The sequence below is a fragment of the Pongo pygmaeus genome, chromosome 4 (assembly GCF_028885625.2).
Source record: "Pongo pygmaeus isolate AG05252 chromosome 4, NHGRI_mPonPyg2-v2.0_pri, whole genome shotgun sequence".
NCBI classification, from domain to species: Eukaryota; Metazoa; Chordata; class Mammalia; order Primates; family Hominidae; genus Pongo; species Pongo pygmaeus.
In genome coordinates this window covers 99992077-100010259 of record NC_072377.2, presented here as the reverse complement: position 1 = coordinate 100010259, position 18183 = coordinate 99992077, and positions in this window count along the sequence as shown.

The window sequence follows — 18183 nt, the reverse complement described above, 5'->3', positions numbered from 1 at the left end:
CCCTGTTCGTCAGGGAAAAGGATCATGGGGAGGGACAATACATCAGAAACCTAACACTAAAGAGAGACTGACAAGTATTGGGCAGTGCTTCCCGTTGTACTGAAACAAACGGAAAATGGATATTCTAGAAAAATGAAACACCCTCCATTATATTTTCCACTATATAAAAACTTTCTAGAGTGAATAAATCCCTGATGGATTTGCAACACTAATATCTTCATCCAGTGGAGCAGTCCAATCCAAACTGTAGGATCCAGGCAGGAATCCTGGGCTTCACAGGCTGAGAGAATTCTGCTGCCACACATTCTCTCGTTGTCTTAGCTCTCCTTACTTGGGTCTGCTAAAAGCCTGGGTCTGCCAAAAGCCTGGGTCTGCCATCCTTTCAGGATGCAAATATAAAATGTTCCCCTTCTATTTGGCAACCAACTTGCTGAGCTGTTGATTGTCAAGATCTGGGAAAAAGAATACACTGGCAGCCATGGCCTGGAGAGGACATAGAGAAAGAGCGGTGGCTTAGATGGGCATCGAGGGTTAACTGACATGAGGGTTAATTTGTCTCTGGAGGGAGTGATGAGGTCCCAGTTGCAGTCATATTAACGGAATGTTTGTAGCCTGGCTTTATTTTTTGAGCATGTGCACAAATATTACACAACTAAAACAACAAGTAAGTATGCATTACTAACACCACCATCAAGGATTTTTAAACCAGGTGGTTGCTGTACAGAGCTGAGTATTTTAACCACTTAGGTGCCCTCCGGCAAGCAGCAGAATGCCTTGTAATTATTACTTGTGTTTTTCCCAATTAGCAACCAACAGCATATTGTCATGGAGGCATTGTTGGGAGTTGTTTGCCTCTATGCAGATGCATTCTGATGCTTAAGTGTAGGTTTCCTGGCTTGATACATGCTATTGTAAAAATTACAGGGCTGAAAGAATGATTTCAGATGAACTTGTTTCAATCCATCTGATCTGAAGCAGCATCTGGGTCAGCTTCACAGTCCGAGGTTGCTGGGTAGAGGTTGCTGTTGCCCAGCCTACATCCTGTTAGCTATATATAAAAGTTAACCTGATTTGCCATCGTTAGCTCTACTCCTCTGAAATCCCGCCAAATCAGTCACTAATTCACTCTCAAGTACCATCCATCACCACTCGGATGAGCTTTGCTTCATCTTCATTGATTGAGTTTGATTGAGTGATTGATTTCTTATTAGTCTGTCATCCAGAGAAAAAAGTAATTTGGAACACTCATCTTCATATTGTATTCCAGGGGTCATTCAGCTCAATTTGGATTTCTGTGATTTATCTGTCTCCCTCCATTCCACTGATGCTGCCTTTTCTCTGTTATGCACTTCTGGTATAGGGAAAAGTTTCATAAGCAAGAGTGAACAACAATCTATGAAAAGTAGAAAGTTGAAAAAAATAGAATCTTAAAAAAATGGAAAAAAATTAAACTGAATTTTGAATTTTAAGAAGATTGGTTTTTCAAGTTTTAGGTGGAATGTGTAAAAAATAAATGCACACACACTCTTAGCTCTCTTATGTTATAGACTCCATTATATACTACGGGGAAAAAAGTAAATGAAACCTCTGATGAAATAACCCAACGCATAAACTGAATCCATCAAAATGTTATGCTAGAGGATTTCTCCCCACCAACACTTATGGAATACTGCCTAATATCAGAGTTACATGAAAGCAAATCATGTAACTATTGAGCAAGTTGTTCTAAGTTCCTACAAGTGAGAAATCTCTGGGTAACCTAGAATCTATCCCTGTCTACCAACAACTTTTAGAGTTGCTTCTTTTGTCTGCATGCCCTTTAAACTATATTTTGTTTCAGAGAGGTTTTAACCAAAACAGGTAGTAGGAATGTTTACTAAAATAAAAAGTAGACCTCAACCAACTATGCCTGCACTAATATCTCACAGATATATATTTCATTAATTTATTTTAAGTAGTAGTAACTTGATACTACTTGAAGTAAATTGATAAGTAATTTGAAGGCAGATTAGAAGGGTAGGGCTAACCATCTCATGTAGAAGTGATCTCAAAAGTCAACTAACTAATTCACCGGGGTTATCCCAGTATTTTACTCAGGTTTACACAGGCAGATAGAAACAGAGCTAAGAAAAAGCTCAGGACATCTAACTCCCAGGCTCTCTGGACCAAAAGAATGGTGTCAAAGGAACCATTTTTTAGGGCTTTGGACAGTTTTTATTAACTCAAACTTCATAATGCAATTATTTAAATAGATTTTTAGAGCTTTTAAAAATTCATTCATTTCCTCTTTGCTTTCCTACTTTGGTCTAAAAAGTGATCTGAGGTAGTTTATAGAGATACATGCAATGCACCCTGGTAAAGATTTATACCAAGAGAAAAAATATTTCCCAACACTTTAGAAATATCCATTTGCCACAGTAAAACATACTCTAAGAAATTCTGACAATGTTGTTACAAATTGAGAATAATCTGCTAATTGTTGAGGCTTCACCATCCTACTTTGTGATGAGCTACTTCTTATTCAAACTAATTTTGAGTTATTTATTAAAATGGGCCCTCCATTTGCAGGTTCTGATCCTGGGATTCATCCAACTACAGATCTAAAAGATTAAAAAATAAAATAAAATAAAAACCAACAATACAACCGTTTTAAAAATATAAGTTAAAAAACACAGTATGACAAATATAAATAGTATTTACATTGTATTAGATATTATAAGCAATCTAGAGATTATTTAAAATATACAGGAAAAATGTACATAGGTCATATATAAATACTATGCTGTTTTGTATTAGAGACTTGAGCATTCATGGATTTTGGAATCTTTCAGGGGAGGTCCTGGAACCAATCTCTTGTGGATACAGAGGGATGAGGGTACCACTATATTCCTTACTCTCATTTTATGATTTCTAGAAAAGTTTGAAATCCAGAGACATTGCCAACACAAAGACATACTGTAAATGAGTTCTGGACAAGATATGGATGTTAATTATGTAAGTAGCCACTACACTAAAAAGTTGGTAGCTGATCCAAGACCCCTGCCCGATCCAGCAGCATCTCTGACCTTCAAGCTGCCCAAGCCCATGAGTGACAGCTGTTGATGGGCTTGAGAAGTCCTGGAGGGACCTAGCACATTTCACATCCAGTTAAGCTCATGAAACTACGATTATTGCAAACAGGGCATTGTTTAAAAATTGTTGTAATTTAGGAATGTGACAGTTTATTTGTTCCTCACTTTTTGACTTTCAAGGTATTATTTACAACCTCAGTTCTTAGCCCTCTAAGACTGAACAATATGTATGCTGCCAGTAGATGAAATCATTGCTGCTGACAGCAGTGCAAATGTTTATAATTTGGGGTTACAAATTTGCTTTTATAATAAATGTCTCAATTTAAAATTATAAGTGCTCATTTGTTTCTCAAGAACTAGTTCAAATGCCACCTCCACTGAGTCCTCAGGCAGTTCATTTTCGTTCCTGTATTATAGTATTCTTCACACTGTGTTGTAATCTTGTAATTTATTTGCTTATGTGTCTGTCTTGCTTCCCTGGCTGGTAGAATTTCTGACAGGAAGAGGATAGGTTTTTTTTTTTTTTAATTGATAGACAGTAGACATTCAATAAGTACCTAATGAAAGATAAATATCATTTTGATAAAAATCTATGGTGTTTTAAGTTGTTTTCTTTCAATCAGACTGTGTTAGAATCAGGAGATGACTTCATCAGAGCTGTAGGATTCTTCCTGGTTAAGTACAGGCTCAGGTGTCTAGCTTCAAGGTTAAAGGAGAAGACAGCTGGAATGGGGTAGAAAGATCAAAAGTCAAAGAATTCAGGGCCTTCCTATCGCTTTATACCTTTGTCTTCCTCACTGGTTGCTTGAAGCCATATACAGTAGTGAGCATGGACATTTGTTGTTTTTGTCCACTCTGCTTCCTTTCTTCCTTCTTCTGGGAATAGCACTCTGATTTTGCTTTGGAGGACCACCCGCTTCAGGTACATTCAGGTTTACCCCGCCCTCCTCTAGCCAAGGGCTGGAGATCTGACCCAAGCTAGGCCATTCAGATTCCTCTCCCTGGAATATGAATGTTGAGCAGAGGGACAGGGCTAACTGGCCCTGAAGTGACCATTCGGCAGTCCCTGCTTCCCAGCCTCCCAGTGGCCTTTACTTCCTAGTCTAAGTCTCTTTCCTTGCCTTTCTTTTGGTTAAGTTTCCCCACTTCCAATAAATTATTTCTCTGATCCAATTAGCCAGAAGTGGATTCTGGTGCCTGCAACCAACAAATGGTAACTGATAGAATCAGTGAATTGAAGATTAAAATATGATCCGATTTATCCAAAAGCCTAACAAGAAGGAGTAACTCTGGATATCTCCAATCTATTCCCCAGGCTCCTTTTATCTCTATGAACCCACTCCACAATCTAGGTAAGCAATCTGAAGAATCCCAATCCCTCTTTGAATATTCATCCTGTTCCTAAAATAACCCATTTTACCACATTCATCCCTCTGGCCAGCCCCAACATACCTTGCCTACTAAAGCAACCCACAGGTTTCAAGATCCCTGCAGTGTTCAGCCCTAACCTTCCTTTTTCTCTTGTAACCACCCACCCACTCTGCCATAACAATATTGGAACTTTTTATTATTATTATTATTATTATTATTATTATTATTATAACAAGATTTCCAAGTCAGCCATATGTCATTAGCCCACTCCTGGCCAGTTGTTTTACCTCTGGTTCACCAGCAATCATAGGAAACCTAATTATAATGTTTTATTTAACACTTGTATAGTTCTTACTATGCACCAGGCATTGTTCTAAATGCTTTACACATTTTAATGCATTTAATCCTTATTTTTAAAAACCCCTGCAATAGAAACATAAGGCAACATCTTTAGTAGCTTGCCAAAAGTCTCGTTAACAGCAGAATCAGGATTCAAATGCAAGTAGTAATGCAAGTAGCCTGGCTCCAAGTCCGTGCCCCGAACTACCACCATGGTTTTGAGATGATGGGTTTATTGCATGGCCAGTTAAAGGGAAGGGCTAATCGTATTTTCATCTGCAGCAGCTGACAGGGTACACCGACAGGGAAATGAGATTAGTCCCCACATGTCAAAAATCTAAAAACATCAAGTCAATTTATGGTGCCCTCCAGACCTCCTCCTTTCTTAAACACCATGGAAACAAGCCAAAACAATTCTACAGTAGTTTCCATTCACATTGAGAAAATTCTAATGCCCTGGTGGTAGGTGCCTTTCTTAATTGGCCTAAAATAGACTTGTTAATTTTCTAGAAAGCCTGAAATGTAAATCTAGCAGTAAACTTTTACTCCTTGTTTTAGCCCAGTGTGTCGCCACTTCTGGGAAGGGGAGGGAAGATGTTGCTGCCTCATGGCTGACTTGCTAACTTCTCTCTCTTTGCTTCAAGACAACAGTTGAAGTGATAAAACCCTGACTATGGGTATGGATGATACACTGAGGCCAGGTGGTCAGATCCCTCTGGAACACAATGTCCCTCCTCTCTCTAGGATTGTTAAACCATCATAAACCCTGCTTCAGAGTATTTTTATTCTCTTTTTGGTATTTCAAATGGCAATTAAAGTTTACTGTAGTCATAACAGTCTTGCTGCATTATATGAACATTTTTACTTCCCTTGAATCTTTCCATGTTTTCTGGAAAAGCATATAAAGCAATAATTTGCATATTGAGTATCTCAATTTACCTGTTTAGACCTAACTCCAAAAATTTCTTCTCCCACTGAGTGCTACAATCTAAACAGAAGGCTCTTGATTTCATGAAAGCCAAATACCCTATGCTATGGAGAACACTGAGTGAAATAATGACACACAGACAAAGAATTGATACCAATTGTTTCTAAATATTTCTAACTGAATGTTTCTAAAATCAGGGTGAATTTTAGTGTTTCTAAAATTAGGGCAAATGATAACTGAAAGCTAATAGTGGGTATCTGTAGGAAGTGAAATTCTAATTTCTTTCTTGCCTTTTTCTGATTTTAATTTTTTTCTACAAAGAGCATATATTTCTTTTTAAAACAGCTCTTCCTCCCTCCTATGGAGAATATATTTCCCTTATAAATAATCCAGGCGCATTATAAAGAAGATTTGTCCATACCTTTATTATACTTGTGGGATCATGATCATACTGTACTAGGTACTTTAAAAAAAATGTATAACTAATAATAAAAGTAAAATGAGCAGAGAACCCTCTGCTTTTCATTTTGGAAGCAGTAAAGCAAGATACATGTATAAATTTACTAAAATAAGTAGAAATGAATTTTCCTTCTTATTCCATAGTTTAGACAGTAAGAGAAAAATCTTCATTTTCACCTGGCAAGGCAGTCTGGTGTCAGAGGACCTAGAGTGTGAATGAATGAGAGATCTGCCTTCTGCTGCTCATGAATGGGTTATGTGAGTTCCTCGTGCTCTGCTTTTTCTCAGCTGCAAAATGGAGATAATTATGCCTAGTCCATAGGGCTGTGAAAGCACCAAGGATAGGTTGTGGCACACAATAGCCAACCAATAAATGTCCATTTACTCATTTAAAAAGCTTGCTGCAGGCCTCCTGTGTCAGCACTTGCAAGGTAAAGGAACAAATAAAAAAGAAAATAAGGGCTGGGCGTGGTGGCTCACGCCTGTAATCCCAGCACTTTGGAAGGCCAAGGTGGGTGGATCATGAGGTCAAGAGTTTGAGACCAGCCTAACCAACATGGTAAAACCCCGTCTCTACTAAAAATACAAAAATTAGCCAGGTGTGGTGGCGTGCACCAGTAGTTCCAGCTACTTAGGAGGCTGAGGCAGGAGAATCGCCTGAACCCAGGAGGCAGAGGTTGCAGTGAGCCGAGATCACGCCACTACACTCCAGCCTGGGCGACAGAGTGAAACTCTGCCTCAAAAATAAATAAATAAATCAATAAATAAAGACTTTGTGCCTTTCCTCAAAGAGCTTGCAATCCAGAGACTTAGACATGAAATCATTTACAATGGAGAAGTTTTAGAAGGGCTAGACATCTTTACTTAAATTTTTAAGAATTCTAACAAAGTATCTTAACTTTAACAATGGAGGTCCATTTCTCCAGGCTGTAGAAAGAGTTCTGTTTCTCCAGGCTGTAAAGACTTCATCTGCTGATCTGGGATCCCTCCATCTCTCTGAAGCAGGCTGGATGTGGGTGAGCATCTGTTTATTTACTGAGTTGTCCTCCATCTGGTCTTCAGTAGTCAGTCTACGCAGGTTACTGCTGATTCTGTTCATGTTCCCTATCAAAAGTACACTGGGGCCCAGCTCTCTATTAACAAACTCCCTTGCCCCTTTAAGGTACATGGGATCATTCTGTTCTCTCACACCACACTGGGCCTCAGGAAACTCAGCAAGATTATCCTCTTCCCTTTCCCACTTCCGTGCTCCTCCTGACCACAAGAATATTGTTCTCTGATCCCGTGCCATGCTGAGCTCTATGGGACTTCAAAAGCTCCCTCAGGTCTCTCCACCTGGATGCCCTGTGCAGCCATTTCTACTCTAGGCTCTTACCTCCCTGGGCCCTACACTGGAAAGAAAACCTGGATTCCCTCTGTGTTCAGATTCCACATACCTCTTGGCAAGGTCTGTCACTCTCCTTCTCCCTGTGCTGAACTGGGGGAAAGGACAAGGCAGAGAGTCTCACTCCTTTGTCAGGAATCCACAGTGTCAATTCAACCTTTGCTTACTTCTGTCTGAAGAAATTTCTGTCCTCTGGAGCATGGAAGCTTGGGGGTGATTTATCCCAGTCATCATTTTATCTAGGCACATAGGCCTTTTGATTCTTTACAGGACCCAGATTTTTGAAACTTACAATCCAAGAAAAGAAAGTGCCATCTCTTCTTTGTGCATCGAAAATACAATACCAAAGCTGATAACATATAAAAGTTATCAGTTAAGGCTTCAGACTCTTATCCTACCACATAACACAGGGGCTAAGAGAGCTCAAAGGGAAATTGTGCCTAGCTCAGATGGGGCACTTGGGGAAGGCTTTAAAGAGAGGGCCCAGCCAGAGCGGAGTCTCCTAGGGTGAATCAGAGCTCAGCTCAACACTCACACAAGGGGGAAGGTCATTCCACACACAGGGAACAACATGTGCAAAGTCACAGTTAGATGAGTCAGGATTTAAACTTATCTCCCACAATTGTCTAAGCCACATAAATCGTCTCATTTTGAGAATGGAAAAAGCACAGATATAATTGTTGGAACTGGAAGATACCTTAGGGATCATCTAATCTAATCCCTGCATGTAACAGACAAGGACACTGAGGTCCAAAATGATGACCTTTAATCTAATGTTCAAAAACAAATTAAGACTAAATAAATTCAGACTTTCACTTATACCTATGGTCAGGAACTTTACTCTCAATTTGCCCTGCCAAACCATCTCCTTCAAGCCAAAATGAGCATGAATTATATCAGTATTTGTAATAAGCTTAGTAGTGAGATTTTGTCAAGGTTCAAGAAGAAAAACAGTTATCGTCCAATGATAGCATTAATGTTTTTAAAAGAGAAAGTCCTCTTTTCCAGGAAAGTATCCTAGTAAGATAATTTATGTAGAATGTATTATATGTGGATATCAGCACGATGTACTTCTGTTAGGTCCTTTAATGCCCATAACATCTCTTCAAGGTATATACTATTATTTATACCCATTTTGTAGATGAGAAAACTGAGGTACAGAAAGTTAAGTAACTTGTCCTAGGTTATATGGCTAATAAGTTGTAGGCCGGTAGTAGGCAGTCAAACCCATAATAATCATACTTTTAACCACTACAGGATAATATTTCTCTTCATGCTGTTATTCAACTTATAGATATACTACAAATACACTTACAAAACCACATAAATGCACAAATACGTACATATAAGGCTTTTCATGCAGTGGGGTTTGCTTTTTGAAAGACTAGAAATAACCTAAATACCTATTATTAGAGGACTACTTTGATAAATTAAGGCATATCCTCATCATAGGGCCATTTAAAAGAATAGGATAAAGCTATTTGTGCTGATATAGAAAAATTTCTAAGAAACAAAACATGGTTAAGTTAAAAATAATATTAACCAAGATGTATATAGATGTTCCTAATTGAGTTTTCTTAAAGGTTGCTATATAAACAATATTGAAGTTTGATTACATAGAGAATGTTTGTGGAAGAGTGCTAGCAAGTAATTAGTAGTGGTTGCCTCTGAAGGGAGACAGAGAGAACTAGTGATGTGAAATGAGAAGGAAATTCATTTTTCATTGTATATCTTTTTTGTAATTTACACTTTTTACCATATACAAATAAGAGTTATTCAGACTTTACAAACTACATTTTTTAAATTATCAACTCATACAATTTTTTTATCCTAAGATATCTCTTCAACCTTAAGAATTAGTAAAAAACATACTTAAAAGTGTTTTCAAACACACAAGTTATCATGTTTGTATTTACCTATAAGATAGCTCTTTAAAAAGACTAGCTTTCCTAACCCTTGCCAGGATATTGAATCATTTCTGACTCACAAGAGAAAATAGCCAAATGAGTAACAAGCCTGATGCCATTTGATAACTGGGAGCTTAGGACAAACAGTGTGGGTAGGGAGGGAAATGAAGGGGGCCCAGGGGAAAGTACCAAAGAGGTAGGTCCCAGTACTGCTAAGATCCCTGGAGTACTGGGACCTTCCTCTTTGGTAAATGTGTGAGTTGTAAGATGTAAAGAACAGCCTTCCTATCATTTAAATAGGTTTTTTTTTTAACTTTATTTTAAGTGCAGAGGTACATATACAGGTTTGTTACGTAGGTAAACTTGTATCATGGGGTTTTGTTGTACAGATTATTTCATCACCCAGGTATTAAGTCTAGAACCCATTAATTATACTTCCTGATCCTCTCCTGCCTCCCACCCAGCACCCTCCAAAAGGCCCCAGTATGTGTTGTTCCCCTCTATGTGTCCATATGTTCTCATCCTTCAGCTCCCACTTATAAGTGAGAACATGTGATACTTGGTTTTCTGTTCCTGAGTTAGTTTGTTAAGGATAATGGTTTCCAGCTCCATCCATGTCATTGTGAAATACATTCTTAAATCTCAACACATACCACATGCCATCATCAATACCCACAAGACAAATTATGCTTAGTGATTGATTTAACTTGACATTAATTGCTCTAACTACTTTCTTTCCACTTGTTCTTTCTTGGTTTGTTTCATTGTGTTCTATACCTATTAATTCAATTTTTAAAAGCTTGATCAACGTGGTGAAACCCCGTCTCTACTAAAATATGAAAAAATTAGCTGGGCGTGGTGGCACATTCCTGTAATCCCAGCTACTTGGGAGGCTGAGTCAGGAGAATCGCTTGAACCTGGGAGGCGGAGGTTGTGGTGAGCTGAGATTGCACCATTGCACTCCAGGCTGGGCAACAAGAGCAAAACTCCGTCTCAAAAAAAAAAAAAAAAAAAAGCTTGATCAGATGTTCATGAAAATCTACCCCTGTCTTTAAGAATCACCAAGTTCCCCTTAATTAGGAGGCTGTGTACTTGAGTAGACTGAAGTGGCCTGAGGGAGAAGGGGAGTGTTAAGAACTAAATGTTTGTGTCCCTCCCAAAATTCATATGTTGAAGCCCCAGTGTCATGGTGTCTACAGATGGGGCCTCTGGAAGGTAATTAGGTTTAGATAAGGACAAGAGGGTTGGGCTGTCACAATGGAATTAGTACCTTTATAAAAAGAGACCTTTATAATAAGAGAGAGCTTGTGCTCTCTCTCTCTCTGCCATGTGAGGGCACAGCAAGAAGCAGGATAATTTCTTTATTATACCAATTTAATAGTTACATCTGCTAAATGTAAAATGTAGTGAGATGGTTTCAGATAAATCTCACCTAAGAAAAAAATGTTCTAATGTTCCTGGTCTGAAGACTACTATAGCATAGGTAATCCAGTTATCCAGTAGTCAAAGTGTACTGTTCCTTAGAGAAATGGTAAAATAGATTAAACAAGTTAGTTCATCTTATGTTGAGGCTGGATAATTTATAAAGAAAAGAGGTTTATTTGGCTTATGGTTCTGCAGGATGTACAGGAAGCATGGCACCAGCATCTGCTTCTGGTGTGGGCATCAGGCTGCTTCCACTCATGGTGGAAGGAGAAGGGGAGCCGGTGTGGGCATCAGGCTGCTTCCACTCATGGTGGAAGGAGAAGGGGAGCCGGTGTGGGCAGTATCACATGGCAAGAGAGGAAGCATGAAAGGGAGAAGGAAGGTGTCAGACCCTTTCACAACTAGTTCTTTCGGGAACTAACAGAGGGAGACCTCACAAACTCCCTCTCCTCATCAGGAAGGGCATTAATCTATCCATGAGGGATCTGGCCCCATGACCTAAGCACCCCCACAATTTCAACATGAAGTTTGGGTGGATCAAATATCCAAACGATACCACAGAATTCACATGCAAATAAATACAACTAGCAAAAACAAAACAAAAAATCCACAAAGAAAAATGTGTATCCCCCTAATAATCAAAGAAATGCAAATTAAAGCAAATAAATGATAATACCAAATATACATAAAATCGCAGAGAAAGTTATACAGTCATACTATATACACTTTAAAAAGTATTTGTCAATAAATAGCAAGAACCATAAAGATGTTCGTAATCTTAACCATTATAACATTTCTGAGAATGTATTCATGAAAAAGTAATTCAACTGAATAATAATAAAATAAAAAGGCATATATGCTAAGATGTCAATACAATGTTATTTATGATATACATTTACATTTCTATAATATACTTTAATAAAGTTGAAGGCTAAGTTGCCAGTAGCAGTCAGCAAATTAGGATAGATACTATGAAATATTAATCAGTCATTTAAAGAAGCAATTGTTAATAAGACTAAAAACACGGATAATTTTAATGTCAAGATAGAATGTTACATAGAAAGCATAATATAAAATATTTTTATTATAAATATTATAAAATCTATATGCATGAAAAGAATTAGGAACTATTATGCAAAAATATATATCGTATTGGGAAGATACAATTACTAATTAACTTTTAAATGTTTGCTTATATTATTGTTGATATTTATTAAAAATAATGGGAATTTAGGACTCAAAGCTTTGTAAATATAATCTAAATACAAGGAGAAAAAAATGAACAACTTCAGAAAATACAACAAATTTCAATCATTGAGCTTGATGGTTATTACTTTCCTTTTGTTTGTTTCCAAAAATTCACTGAATATTCTTATGACACAAATTCTTATGATGTGGCAAATGCTTTCAACTACAGAGACTGACTTCCTAAAACCCTGCCCTAAATGCTATAGCTACTAATTACTCAACTCCAGTAGCCCATTATGGTAAGGATGGCTCCAAAGTTGTTTTCCTCACTAAAATATTTGCTTTAAGCAATGTTTTTTATTTACACGCAGAAGGATTTGGGAGTCCAGGCCCAGAACCCAAGCCCTTTAGGGTTATGAAGAAGTACTTCCTAGTTCAGAAGGAAGATTATAAATTCCAACTGTTCTACTCCTTTTCAATATTTGCTATTGTTGCCTAGAGGAAAGAAGAGGAATGTGTGTTTTCACTAAATATTTATGACTTTTCATCATATGTTGTTTAGAGCAATATGTTTAGAGTAGGGGTACTAAAAAACACTGAAGATAGGCTTCCTTGGTTTTCAAATAGAATGCAGATAATCCCACAAAATGTTATTTGACCTTTTCCTTTACACTTTTATTCGTCAGGCTCAGAGTCCAAAATTGTGGTTTCCAACCCTGAAAAAATGATTCTGGAACAGCTGGCCCATAGTGAAAACAGACCATCCTGACCTAGGGCGTGGTTGTCCAGGAAGAAAAAGAGTTACCAAGCAGACCCTGGACATTCACTCTAGAGCTGAAACATGAGTAGGATGCCCAGACAACGTTCACTTCACCAAAGGCAAGAAGGCACAGACACCAATTAGAGAAATAAGATGAAGTTCCAGTTCCCCTTAGCCTGTTTTCAACACAGATGCTTAAACCGAGTGGATTTAATGTGACAAACTCCCAAGGGAAAAAATTATTTTATTTAAATTTTGGTTTGCAAAGAAATGAGACAGTGTTTCATTCACCTTAAAGGGATCATTTAACCCATGAAATAAACATGCAGGCATATGCCCAGGGAATAAAGCAATCTGGCAGTAATCTTAAAAATGATCCTTCCAGAAAGCATTACCTCTCTGCCTCTTTCCTCAACATGGCTCCAAATATTCCCCTTTTGCTCAATGAAACTCAATACTTTGAAAACTCTATTTCTTCTTTTCCATATTTTTCTTTAGTTTGGGATGAATGAGAATTGCTTTTATTCTCTTGGCTTGGTCAATTAATTGGCAGTTTGTGGAAGTAGAACGAAAGCTGAACTGGAAATCTGAAAAATTGGTTTCAAGTCCCTACTTAGTCACAAATTAACTACATAATTATTGATAAGCCAGTTACCACTCTAGACATCTATTTCCTCATCTGTAACACAAGAGGGGTGATAACTAGGATACCATGAAAGCTCAAAATGTCTGTAACTAATAGGAAAACATGTAGATGATGCCAAGAAATCCTAGTGGGAGGGTGTATATCTTTAAAAGCAGATGAAAAGTATTATAGAGTTGGTAAAGCCTTACATTTCATCTTTACCTGGCTTGATTTCTCAGAACTGAATCATTTCATGGGATGCATTTCTATGAGAACTAAGAGACATATAGATCAAAACAAAGCTCTAAAAATAAAAGACGAACCTATATTAGAAGAGGTGACTGTGAGCCAATGAACAAATTCCGGCAGTAGGAATTTCAAACATTCTTTAAGACCAAAGCAAACAAGTAGGAAGGAAAAATTTAGATGCCCATTTCAGTGCAGCTTTTCCTCCTGGCAGACCACTTCCTGGGGATACGCTTTCATTTCACCAGCTCTGCAGCCTAAAGAAAAAGGTATCCTGAGCCAATTAATTTTCCAAGTTTCCACTGGTTTATTCACCATGTAAGAGCTAAATCATGATTAAGTTAGGAATGAGGAATATGCAAACAAGATACAGAAGAGTAAGAATAAGTATAACTCATAAATAATTCCAAAATCACACACTATGAAATAGTTTCAACCTCTTCCTTATTCACCAAACTTTTCCTATTGAGAGATGATAGCAAGTCACTAAATTTGCTGGTTTAACCTTTGTCCTTCTTTCTTCCCCATCTCAGAGCCAAGGTACTACAAGGTAAAATATGCCTTCTCACTCGTCATTTTGTATAGTAGTCAGATTCTTTTGTGGGAAGCAATGGAAACTTCCCACCTGTACTAGCCAGCCCAGGCTGCCATCACAAAATACCAAAGACTGTGGTGCCTTAAACAACAGCAATTTATTTTCTCATCAGCTGGAAGTCTGAGATAAGGGTACAAGCATAATTGGTTTCTGGTGAGGGCTCTCTTCAGCTTGTAGTGGCCACCTTCTCACTGTGTCTTCACATGGCAGAGAGACAGCAACAAGTTCTCAGGTGTCTCTTCTTGTAAGGGCACTAATTCCATTATGAAGGTCCAACCCTCGTGACCTCATCTAAACCTAATTACTTCCCAAGGACCCTAACTCCAAATATCACCACACTGTGGGGTTAGAGCTTCAACATATGTATTTTGAAGGAACATTATCCAGTCCAAAGCATCAGTTAACCTTCAAAAGAAATGGGCTTGTTAAAGGATATTGAATCACTTACAGAAACAAAGAGAAGTCTAGAGAAGCAATAGGGTAGTTCAGGGAGGTGAGGTAGCAGGTGCCAACAGTTAGCTCTTCCATGGTGTTCACTAGAAAGAATTAGTTCCAGCAAATTTTTCAGTCTGTGAGTCTCTCGATATAAAACTCAAACAACTCACAGAGAATGTGATTAGCCTAGCTTGGGTCATGCAGCCGGGAACCTTGATGAATAGTTTCACGGCACACCATAGAATGGGGGCAGGGGTGGGAGGATGATGGGAGAATACTTCTCTAAAGAAGAGAGATATGAATACAAGATGGCTAAAAATCAATAAATACCCAGTGTTCTCTATCAACCAAGAACTTTAGGACAGGGGTCCTCAACCCCTAGGCAAAGAACCGGTAGTGGTCCATGGCCTGTTAGGAACAGGGTCTTAACAGCAGAAGGTGAGCAGCAGGCGAATGAGCATTACCGCCTGAGCTCCGCCTCCTGTCAGATCAGTGGCAGCATTAGATTCTCAGAGGCGGAGAAACCCTATTGTGAACTGTGCATGCGAGGGATCTAGGTTGTGGGCTCCTTATGAGAATCTAACTAATGCCTGATGACCTGAGGTGGAACAGTTTCATCCCAAAGCCATCCCCACCCCACTGCCATCCATCTGTGGAAAAATTGTCTTCAAGGAAACTGGTCCTTGGTGCCAAAAAGGTTAGGGACTGCTGCTTTAGAGGACAGATCTACCTGGGTTTCAATGCCAACTCAGCCACTCATTAGCTGGTCTTCTGGGCAAACGTATTAGACTTTCTGATCATTTTCTATTTGCAAATGTTATTGCATTTTCAAATAGAAAAAGTGATATCAGCCTAATGACAATCCTATGTTGACTAAATAAGTTACAGAGCACCTACTGTATCCTAAGTGCTCAATACATGTCAGTCACCTCTCTTCAACATGCCACCACGGCTACTGATTCACCATATAAGTCTGTACACACAGAATTTTCTTTAAAAATATAAAATAAAACACAACTTGTATTATGTGGACATGTCATACTGTTACCAGTGTTGTGTATGTAAAGCAATTATCTGGCATCAAAGGGATAACAGACTTTGAGTCAGACTTAAATGAAATACTTTTGGTAAGTGCTCCTGGACTAAGATAGGAAAGTCAAATTTTAACATTAGAGGCCTGTGGAATAAACAATCTTGAATAAACAATCTCAATGACAATACTGCTCATCATTTCTGAAAGCCACAAATAAGCCCTCTGTTTGCTAACACAAGTGGTCATGTTCCCATGAAGCCTTCTTGCCACAGGGCTTGGATTTGGGATTTTGACTAGAATCTCTTGTCTTTGAACCTCTTGAAATTATATGTGTGCACACGCACAGGTTGAAAACCACTGCCTTAGCCAAAGAGAGTAGATAAAGCCCTATAAACCACTCCAAAGAGCAAGAGCCACTCTCAACATTCTTTTTCCTTTGAGATTGACTCAATATCCCTCATCCTACAGTGTGTCCTACTTAACACCCACAACAAAAGTAGCAGCAAATGCATAACACACCAGAAAGTACACAGCTATGCCAGGGATATTGCTGATCTCGTCAAATTATTTTAACAGTGGACCTTTTTTTCTATGGAAATCCTCCCTGAAACTCAATATGTAAAACAGATTTTAAAGAGACAAATGGGTTTCATGGGCAGTTTACATCTTAGTTGATTTAAGGAAAATGCATCTCATTTTTTGCAGAAAGGCTGAAGCACCTGTAAGAGCTCCTAGAGTCACTTAGAAGACATTTAAGTTGCGAAGACACTGGTGAGTAGCTCTCCTGCAAATCCATGTTCTCCAGCAGTAGCTGCTGCTAACCTTTCGCTGGCTTCCTTCCTCCTCCCCACAGTGGCTGTTTCAAAATTGTTCTTTCAAGTCCTACCTGTTCTTCAACCCCTTACTCCCTGAAGAGTATATGGACTCCACAACCACGAGGGTCAGGCCTTAACAACATAATTACCAAGGCTTCTTTCCTCCCTCCTCAAGCTATAATACTCCATACCCCACCCATTCTGAGCTCCTTTTCTATTGTTTTAGTGTTTTCCCAACACCAGGCATTCAAATATTACCTTCATGACTTTTGCCACATCTGTATTATTGTATTTTTTATCAATTTAAGTTTTCTTTTCTAATCAATATTAGTTTTCTTTATATCAATTTAATTTGCATTAAAACCTTTCATTGGAAAATTTTAAACATATATAAAAGTAGAGAGAGTAATATAAATTATGTACCCATGTACCAGTCAGCTTCAACAATGACCCATGACCAGCTTCAACTTATGACCAATCGTTTCATTTATACCAACTCACTTGCCCCCACTTCCAAATATTTTGAATCAAGTCCCAGTCTTGGCATTGCATCAATAAATATTTCATTATGTATCTCTGAAATATAATGGCTTTTTAAAACATTTTTTTAAAAAACTAGCAGATAACGAAAAAGGATAGATACAAAAGTAAGGAAGGACCATAATCCGGGGAGTAAAACAGCATCCAAAGTGAGAGAAAAAACCAGAAAGGTGAGAGACAAGCAAAGAAAAGTAGGTCTAGGCTGGCCAGGAAAGTCTCCAAAGACTAAGAACAATAGGCCTGGTGCCAGGAAAACTTTGGGTACAGGTGAGGGCTGGTCCATGAAGTACTGGTAGGACTTCGGGGAAAATGACAGTGCCACTGGTGGGTAGGAAGGATGCCTAGGAATAGGGATGGAAAAAAGGGAAGCAGAGGAACTGGTTCAGGCCTGGGGACTGATATAGGAGTGCTAGACAAGTGATTCTACAATCAGAAAATTACCAAAGAGAACTGAAAGGGACTGGAGACAGAGAGATGGTAATGGTGGTGGCAGCTGGGGGAATGGTGTATCAGGGAAAGCATAGAGCTGGGACCTGAGACTCAAATGGGGAAGGGTTTATTGTCAGGAAATGTAGGGTGAAGTGGGCTTGAGAAGGGACACTGGGGGGATTGAGGGAAGGGTGGGTACAAAAGGATGAATGTTGTATATTGGTGAGGGCTGAGGAGAGGCCCACAACATGTGACTGTCTACCCTAAATGGGACGTGATCTTGGCCTAAGGCAAAGCACCTCTGCATACCACCAACGACCTCCTGCCTGGGGAATCCAGTGCCCCTTAGTCCTCACTCTACTCATCTCTCTGTAGCATTTCACTTTCTTGCTCACCACCTTCTTCCTTTGCACTTTTGATTTCCATGACACTGTAGATTTCTCAGTCTTTGGATTCTCCTTATACCTCCCCAACTTGTTCTCCTCAGTCCTTGGGCGAGCATTCCTCCTCTTCCACCTGCCCTTCTGGGGCAGATGTTCCTAGGGTTACATACTTCCTGTTTAGCCTTGTCTGTTGCCACATCTATAGGGTGGTTACCAAATTTATATCTCTAGTCCTACCTGCTATTTTGAG